Source organism: Cherax quadricarinatus, chromosome 18, assembly GCF_038502225.1.
Source record: "Cherax quadricarinatus isolate ZL_2023a chromosome 18, ASM3850222v1, whole genome shotgun sequence".
NCBI classification, from domain to species: Eukaryota; Metazoa; Arthropoda; class Malacostraca; order Decapoda; family Parastacidae; genus Cherax; species Cherax quadricarinatus.
In genome coordinates, this window is record NC_091309.1 from 39,493,122 (window position 1) to 39,501,419 (window position 8,298).

Below are 8,298 nucleotides of genomic sequence, written 5' to 3' on the forward strand. Positions count from 1 at the left end.
ATCCACTACACTGTAAGAAAAAGAAAAAAAAGAGTTGAGACGTATTTATGAGTTTTGGACTGGTGGAGAAACTTGGCAGAACACGAGACAATGCTGGATAGCAAAAGTTACTCACTTAAGAAAGTTAGGACTACGTTTTGGTCCGTCCTGGACCACTGTCAAGTGCGACTTCACGAAGGTCCAGGACGGACCGAAACGTCATCACTTAACCTTTCCCAAATGTGGGTTATTTTTTAATTGTTCCAACTTCGGTATTGTGACCTTTATTGCCCTCTGACGGAAAGTTTATCTGTAAATAAGGGTTTGTGCTGCACTTATAGTTTCTTTACCAAAACATCAGACAAAATAAAGCTGAGGAAGTAATGTTGTAAGAGGATGTGTTGACAGTTGTTGGTGTTGGAGATAAGTACAATGACGTAACTATGGTCACACACACTTATTTCTCCATCATGGTAACATTGTTAGGTAAAACGATACAGGTCCAATTAATGTGGCATTATATTCCATTTGTCTCTACTTTTCCATCGTGTCGGCATTTTATACCATGTATTTCCATGACTTTTCTTGTGAATAAATGATTTAGAAAACCGTAAAGTTGATGAGACTCTGGTGCAGCATTTGCGTATTTTTATTCGGGAAACGTTTCGCCAATCATCGGCTTTATCAGTCCAGTGCAGAGAAAGGTGGAAGTCACTCGCTGGCGAAACATTTCCAGAATAAAGAAACCCTAGTGTTCCGTAAGTCTCATTTATCAACATTACGTTACTTGACAAATTGTAACACTCACCGACAACTTAGTTTGAAAACCAATACTTTCCCATGTTGTTTCTAAATTTAAAATTATCTAAGTTAAATCTGTTATTTTGAATTGTTTCTTGATTCGATATGCTCAGTACTTTATTTATATAATGCTATTAGGAATTACCTGGAGTAACCCATCTTTTTTATGACAGAAGTTTGTGGGTAATTCACTTGGTATATGTCGGCTGTTGAAGTCTTGTTCCCCATTTTTTCACTTAATAGCTTTGTGTACGAGTTTACTTTTGTTTTTCATTAGAGGCATTTTGTATCCTTTTGTCACACCTAATGCTCTCGTGAAGAGCAAGTTTAGTGTGTAGATTTTAAGCCAATCTTTACAACATTTTTAGTTTATGGATTATAATTTATTGAATCACAGAACAGATGAGGCACAAATCCATGGCAAGCTAGTCTTAAAACTACTAGCCACTGCCCTGGTAGTTTCAGGATTTGAGGAAGACAGGTGAGCTTTGCTTAGACATCTGCAACACAGTTAACCTCAAAGATTTGTTATGTTATACCATGAATTAAGGAAAGATCCTGGACTTAACCTTACGAAAACAGAGCAAATGCGATAGTAATTATAGACAAGGTAGATTACAAATGAAAAATAACATATTATTAGAAGACAGGGGAACTAACACAGAGGTTGAAAATAACAATTGTATATAGGTAGAAAGTGGAGTGTGTCACATAGTGACCTCAAAATGCAAGCGAGACTGATTTAAGATGAGTTTAGGTGGACAATGAGGTCACGTGGCTCCTGTGTTGAGGTAAGTTGGACTTTGCCTAGATGAGTATCATGTATGGCATTGTTTTCGAACTTGTCCTCATTGAACATAATGGTAGACTTGGACGATATATAGAAGCCGTCACCGACACTGGAACATAATACCGACATAAAGGATATTCAGCCAGGCGAAGCCCAACCTACCTCACAGCACAAAAATCACGTGACATCATTGTCTACCTAACTTCACCTGAATTTTTAAGGTCACTATGTGACACAGTCACACTTTCTGCTCATATTTACCGTTATTTTCAACTTCTGTGTTAGAAGTGAGCTAGGTCTCAGGACTGAAACGTTTTCTAATGAATATGTTGTGGATATCAATTACCAAGGTTTATACAAGTTAGTTTAATATTAACCTGTCATGGGTCTGAGCCCAACTCGTTTTGTGATTTGTTTGCAAACGTGTTATTATGGTTTCGTGAGTCACGATTATTATTTATCGTTCTTGTCAGCATTTTATGGAGTGAAGCCCGAGGGACCTCACACGTATGTCATGTTCCCTTAATTACATGAAGGGGATGTAGCATACTTCTTCAGGAACCTTAAGAACGAAGCATTTAATGTTTTATGCACAGCATTCAGGAGTCCCGGAGTCAGTCAGTGACACCAGAATGGAACCCGCACGTGATCAAGCACATTAAAAATCTCGAAAATCCAGTGGTTAGTAATGAGATTGTTTCGGGAATCAATGGGAATGGACTTCAGAAAGTGACTTGAAAGTGTTCAAACAACCAGGCGGACATAATTAAAATATACCAATATTCTAGGTACTAAAGTGGAGAGGTACATATGGTCTGTGATGTGAGAAAGAACCAAGAAACCTAGATGTCAGGTGTAGGTAACCTTCAGAGATCTTAGGAAATACTACTAAAGTCTCATTAAGTAGAACCAACTATTCGGAAATATGGTGGAGGTATACTCAGTCTCAAGAGTAGGTATGATTGGATCTTGGGACTACGAATCAGACATAAAACAGAAGCTGACTCGACACTGTAATCATAATTAGGGGAAGACACGCAAACTAGAACAAAGAAACTAGCAAATAAATGTAAGCTAAAATGTTTGAGTGCCACTTAATTGTAACAGTGCAACAGGACACACGAAAACTATTGCTACTAAATATTGAAAACATCTGACAAAAAAAAAAATCCGGCAAACTTAATAACAACATTCAGGTACCTCATCAGTCTTTCAGGATTCCTTATACTACGTAGTTCAGACATATCATAGGGTACACAGCACCATCATACAGCCTTCACCTGTGTAGGCATTTCCAAAAGCTAAAAATATAGAGATTCACTGTGGAATTAATGTTGCTAAGATGCATAAAATGTGAAGACAAGAGTCTTTTTACAGCACTAGAGGAGAGAGGAATCATGAAGCACATGATCAAGACGTGAAAAATACTCGGAGGAATCCATAAAGGCAGGCAACTTGAAGGGTGGGGACATTGTTTTGTTCTTCAGGAAACTCAAAAATCTCTTTACCAGATGATCTGATCAGCAATTAGGCAAGCGATGATACACCATTATTGCATATTAGTGTAGTGGTTAAGCAGCCGCTTGGTTACCGGTGTTAAATACCCTTGGTCAGTCATCTGCTGACTGACCCGAACTGGGTTTACCATCCCATTAAAATAAAAAAAAAAACACATACAGGGTCACCACATAGCGCACATGTGTTGGGAACTTTAAAATAAACATAAGCTAAAGCTGCACTTGAATCACTGAAACGTCACGAAGCATCTTTAGGTCAGAAAGATAAAGTGAAGCGTTCTAGATGAGGAACTGCTGGGGGCAAGTTCCATACACTATTTAAGTTATTATAGGGTCAATAGAGAGACATTAGTAATTGAGTGGCAGAACCAGGAGCAGAGACAACATCCTCAAGACCAGAACCAGGAGCAAAGGCATCATCTTCAAGACCAGAACCAGGAGCAGAGACATCCTCAAGACCAGAACCAGGAGCAGAGACAACATCCTCAAGACCAGAACCAGGAGCAGAGACAACATCCTCATGATCAGAACCAGGAGCAGAGACAACATCCTCAAGACCAGAACCAGGAGCAGAGACAACATCCTCATGATCAGAACCAGGAGCAGAGACAACATCCTCAAGACCAGAACCAGGAGCAGAGAAAACATCCTCAAGACCAGAACCAGGAGCAGAGACAACATCCTCAAGACCAGAACCAGGAGCAGAGACAACATCCTCAAGACCAGAACCAGGAGCAGAGACAACATCCTCAAGACCAGAACCAGGAGCAGAGACAACATTCTCAAGGCCAGAACCAGGAGCAGAGACAACATCCTCAAGGCCAGAACCAGGAGCAGAGACAACATCCTCAAGGCCAGAACCAGGAGCAGAGACAACATCCTCAAGGCCAGAACCAGGAGCAGAGACAACATCCTCAAGGCCAGAACCAGGAGCAGAGACAACATCCTCAAGGCCAGAACCAGGAGCAGAGACAACATCCTCAAGACCAGAACCAGGAGCAGAGACAACATCCTCAAGACCAGAACCAGGAGCAGAGACAACATCCTCAAGGCCAGAACCAGGAGCAGAGACAACATCCTCAAGGCCAGAACCAGGAGCAATTACAACATCCTCAAGGCCAGAACCAGGAGCAGAGACAACATCCTCAAGGCCAGAACCAGGAGCAATTACAACATCCTCAAGACCAGAACCAGGAGCAGAGACAACATCCTCAAGACCAGAACCAGGAGCAGAGACAACATCCTCAAGGCCAGAACCAGGAGCAGAGACAACATCCTCAAGGCCAGAACCAGGAGCAGAGACAACATCCTCATGATCAGAACCAGGAGCAGACACAACATCCTCAAGGCCAGAACCAGGAGCAATTACAACATCAAGACCAGAACCAGGAGCAGAGACAACATCCTCAAGACCAGAACCAGGAGCAGAGACAACATCCTCAAGACCAGAACCAGGAGCAGAGACAACATCCTCAAGGCCAGAACCAGGAGCAGAGACAACATCCTCAAGGCCAGAACCAGGAGCAGAGACAACATCCTCAAGACCAAAACCAGGAGCAGAGACAACATCCTCAAGGCCAGAACCAGGAGCAGAGACAACATCCTCAAGGCCAGAACCAGGAGCAGAGACAACATCCTCAAGGCCAGAACCAGGAGCAGAGACAACATCCTCAAGGCCAGAACCAGGAGCAGAGACAACATCCTCAAGGCCAGAACCAGGAGCAGAGACAACATCCTCAAGGCCAGAACCAGGAGCAGAGACAACATCCTCAAGGCCAGAACCAGGAGCAGAGACAACATCCTCAAGACCAGAACCAGGAGCAGAGACAACATCCTCAAGACCAGAACCAGGAGCAGAGACAACATCCTCAAGACCAGAACCAGGAGCAGAGACAACATCCTCAAGGCCAGAACCAGGAGCAGAGACAACATCCTCAAGACCAGAACACAATTACGTAAGCATACAAAACCGATTAAATAATAATAATAATGTGAAGAAATAATTTGGATTTAAGTAAAATTATTGCAAAATAAGCAAAAGGTTAAAACGTAGAATTAATAAGACAAATTATGCTAATAAATATAAATACTTTAATCAGGGTCCTGAAGTTTTAAGATGCGTAAGGGATCAAATATTAATATATCCTTGAAGGAAATAGCAATACAGAGTGATAAAACTAACATCGAGAAGGTTAAAGAATTGAGAGATGATGCGTTAGAAGTTGAATTATCAGTAATTAAGTTTAGACTCAAACCTGGCTGCTAGGGTTCGAAAAACCCTCGAAACCTGACAGACATGTGTCGTACCATTACACAAACTCTAAAAACAAAAGCGACCATAAAGCAACTGCGAGAAACTATAGCCTTTAACGCTAACTTTATCCATCAAACTCCTTAAAAGAGTAAGATTAACGAACATGTGGAGAGAACATTTGCACAACACACCACATGATTTTACAATAGGATGTTTTATATTCAGTGGGACGTAATCAAAATGACTACGTTATGTACCAAGACTTTGTAAAAGCCTTACCATACCTGAAGGATGTTTCCGGGGGTCAATATCCCCCGCGGCCCAGTCCCAGGCCTCCTAGAGGATCAATATCTAATTAACCGGGCTGTTACTACTGACCACACGCAGTTCAACGTACCAACCACAGACCAGCTGGTCACTGATTTGAGGAACTTGTCCAGTTCCCTCTTGACCGCCATAGGTTTCTTGGCAATTTCCCGTATGCATGTAGTGAGGTTGCTCAGGAAAAGTATGCAATAGGAAACTGGACAAGTATCTTCACCAGGTGCCGGATCAACTAGGCTGTGATGGATATGTGGAACAGCGGGCCTCCAGCAGCAACAGCCTGGTTGACCAGGCAAGGACCAGACGAGCCTGGCCTGGCTCAGAGAGTAGATTAACTCTCGAAACTCTTCAAAGGGGACCCCTGACACTCGAGTTCTCGTAGTATACTCGTTGTGGCCCTCCATTTCAGTGGAGGTATTTTGCAGTCCCCCAAGCCTCTTGCTATATGGAGCGATATCGGTGTTCAGGTTTGGGAGCAGTCTCTCCAGGATTTTCCAGGTGTATATTATGTAACTTTCTCGACTACGCTCTAAGGAATACAGTTGAAGGGACTTAGTGTTCCCAGTAGGTTAGATGTTTGAATGTATACAAACAGTGAATGTTCTCAGTACTCATCTCCTACCATGAAGGGGGGCGGGCCATCATTGAGTCAGTATCTCATGTCTTGAAACTTCTAGTTATCCAGGCTATCATTTTCCCTTGCTGTAGCAATGGCAATGTTGTTGTGATCCTTGAATGTGAGATCTTCCGACATTTCTTCTGTCTTTGAATGATCTGAGTTTGTTCTGTGCTCCATCATATCCTCCATTCTTCCATAGCGGAGCATAACATTACGTGAGGAATGCTATGATCTCCTTTACGTCATATATATAAGACACAAATAAGGCCCTCCACAAACTACTAGTCGTTGCATCCATCGATGAAACGGTAAAAACTCGAAGCCGTTGTAAGGAAAGTGGTTCAGTGAGCCACATACAGCAGCACGTTGTTCAGCGAACACAAATTATAACTAGTATGCTAGGGGAAAAGTTTAAGTAATAAAAATGACCAAAAACAAAGCGCAGTGGAACTAGTCCAGCTTGAGGGACTCGGGGGTAACCATGACGGATCTCAGGAACACATGTTGATATCGTAACTAAAAGGTAAATAAAAATTGATCGGCTGGAGAGCAGGAACCTTCAAAACAATTAAATAGTTTTTAGGTACTTATATTCTCGATTGGAAAACTGATGTAAATTAGTAAACTTTTATTTTTATTTATTTTTTTTTTTTTTTTGGGGGGGGGGGATCAGGCGAAATTACAACTCTGGAGATCTCCCCATATCATTTTAAACTCTTAAAATATTAGGAATGTCTAAAGATATGTGCTTACAATTATATAATTTACACTGAAATTAAGCCTTACAAGAACTTGATACAATATACCAAATATTCTCAATGAACGCTGAGGTACAAAAAACACACTTCTAGATAACTCAGTGAGTGTAAAGTCCCATTACTTTTCTGCACTCGTTAAATGTAAGGTCAATTAAAAACAGCCTCCAACTATCTTGAAGATGTAACTAGACAAGTTCTTGTAGACCGTCGTTGATCATCCGTGTGGCTGCATGCAAGGAACCTGACTGATCATCCGTGTGGCTGGGTGCAAGGAACCTGACTGATTATTCGTGTAACTGTGTACAAGGAACACAGCCTGACTGACTGACTGATCAAGCATGAGGCTCTGTTGCGAGGCTGGGTCGCGGGGACGATGATCCCAACAACCAGCAGGTAAACATCACCAAGCTATTGTGTAATGACCATTACGGAGCCAGCACCAAAATACTGTGTACTGACCTTGAGAGAGGCTGCACCAATAGAACGTCTTGAGAGCATCTGATCAATATTGTGAATAGTAAAGTGTGAGGGAGGAGTTTAGTCAATATGAGGGGGGAGGAGGAGGAGGGTGTGTCCCACCTGGTGTGGTGGGTGCGTGACGGGTGTGTGGGGGACACCACTGGCTCTGTGTTGACACTCTTCACCACTGTGGCTCCCACTCGTTATTATGCTGGTGTTCTTACTCAAGTATTATGATAATGGCAGCAGTGTTGTGAGGGGTGGCGCTGAGCGGAGTGAGTGTCTTGGTGTGCGTGCTGGGTGCGGCCTGCAGGTGAACTGCGGCAAGCTTGTCCTCCACACCCGGGTCTGGTCTCTACGCTCCTGGCTGGCCCACACCCCTCCCGCCACGCCCTCACCCGCCCTGCCCCGCCCTCGGCCCTCTTGCCCCGCCCTGACCTGTCCTGACCCGCCCTCACCCGTCCTGGCTCGCCTTGACCCGTCCTGCCTCGCCCTTCCTCCATCCCTGACCTGACTGTCCTGCCCTGCCCTACCCTGACCCGTCCTGCCCCGGTCTCCAGGATTTTCCAGGTGTATATTATGTATCTTTCTCGCCTACATTCCAAGGAATATAGTTGAAGGGACTTTTCCTAGTGGTTCAGTTGAATGAATGCATGTGGGGAGTGAAAATTATTTACGTTTTCCAGCTCAGAGGACTCGCTAGCCTTGAAGGAAGCAGTAAGTATATATCAGTATTCCATCCTAGAGAGAGGTCATTTGAGTCTCATCATTGGCTCAGCATCTCGTATTGAAGGTTG

The 8,298-nt window shown here is 43.2% G+C and overlaps 1 protein-coding gene across 2 annotated transcripts in view; it reads right to left on the reverse strand.

Annotated features, from left to right (window-relative positions):
* Positions 1-7,872, reverse strand: part of LOC128689498 (immunoglobulin domain-containing protein oig-4) — a 124,100-nt gene extending 116,228 nt beyond the window's left edge. The window contains exon 1 of one of the 2 annotated variants that reach the window (XM_053777861.2): positions 7,726-7,872. The gene's annotated coding sequence lies outside the window, so the exon portion shown is untranslated. Of the gene's footprint in view, positions 1-7,621 lie in introns of both variants that reach the window. The other variant, XM_053777860.2, reaches the window with a different exon arrangement.
* Positions 7,873-8,298: the final 426 nt, after the last annotated feature.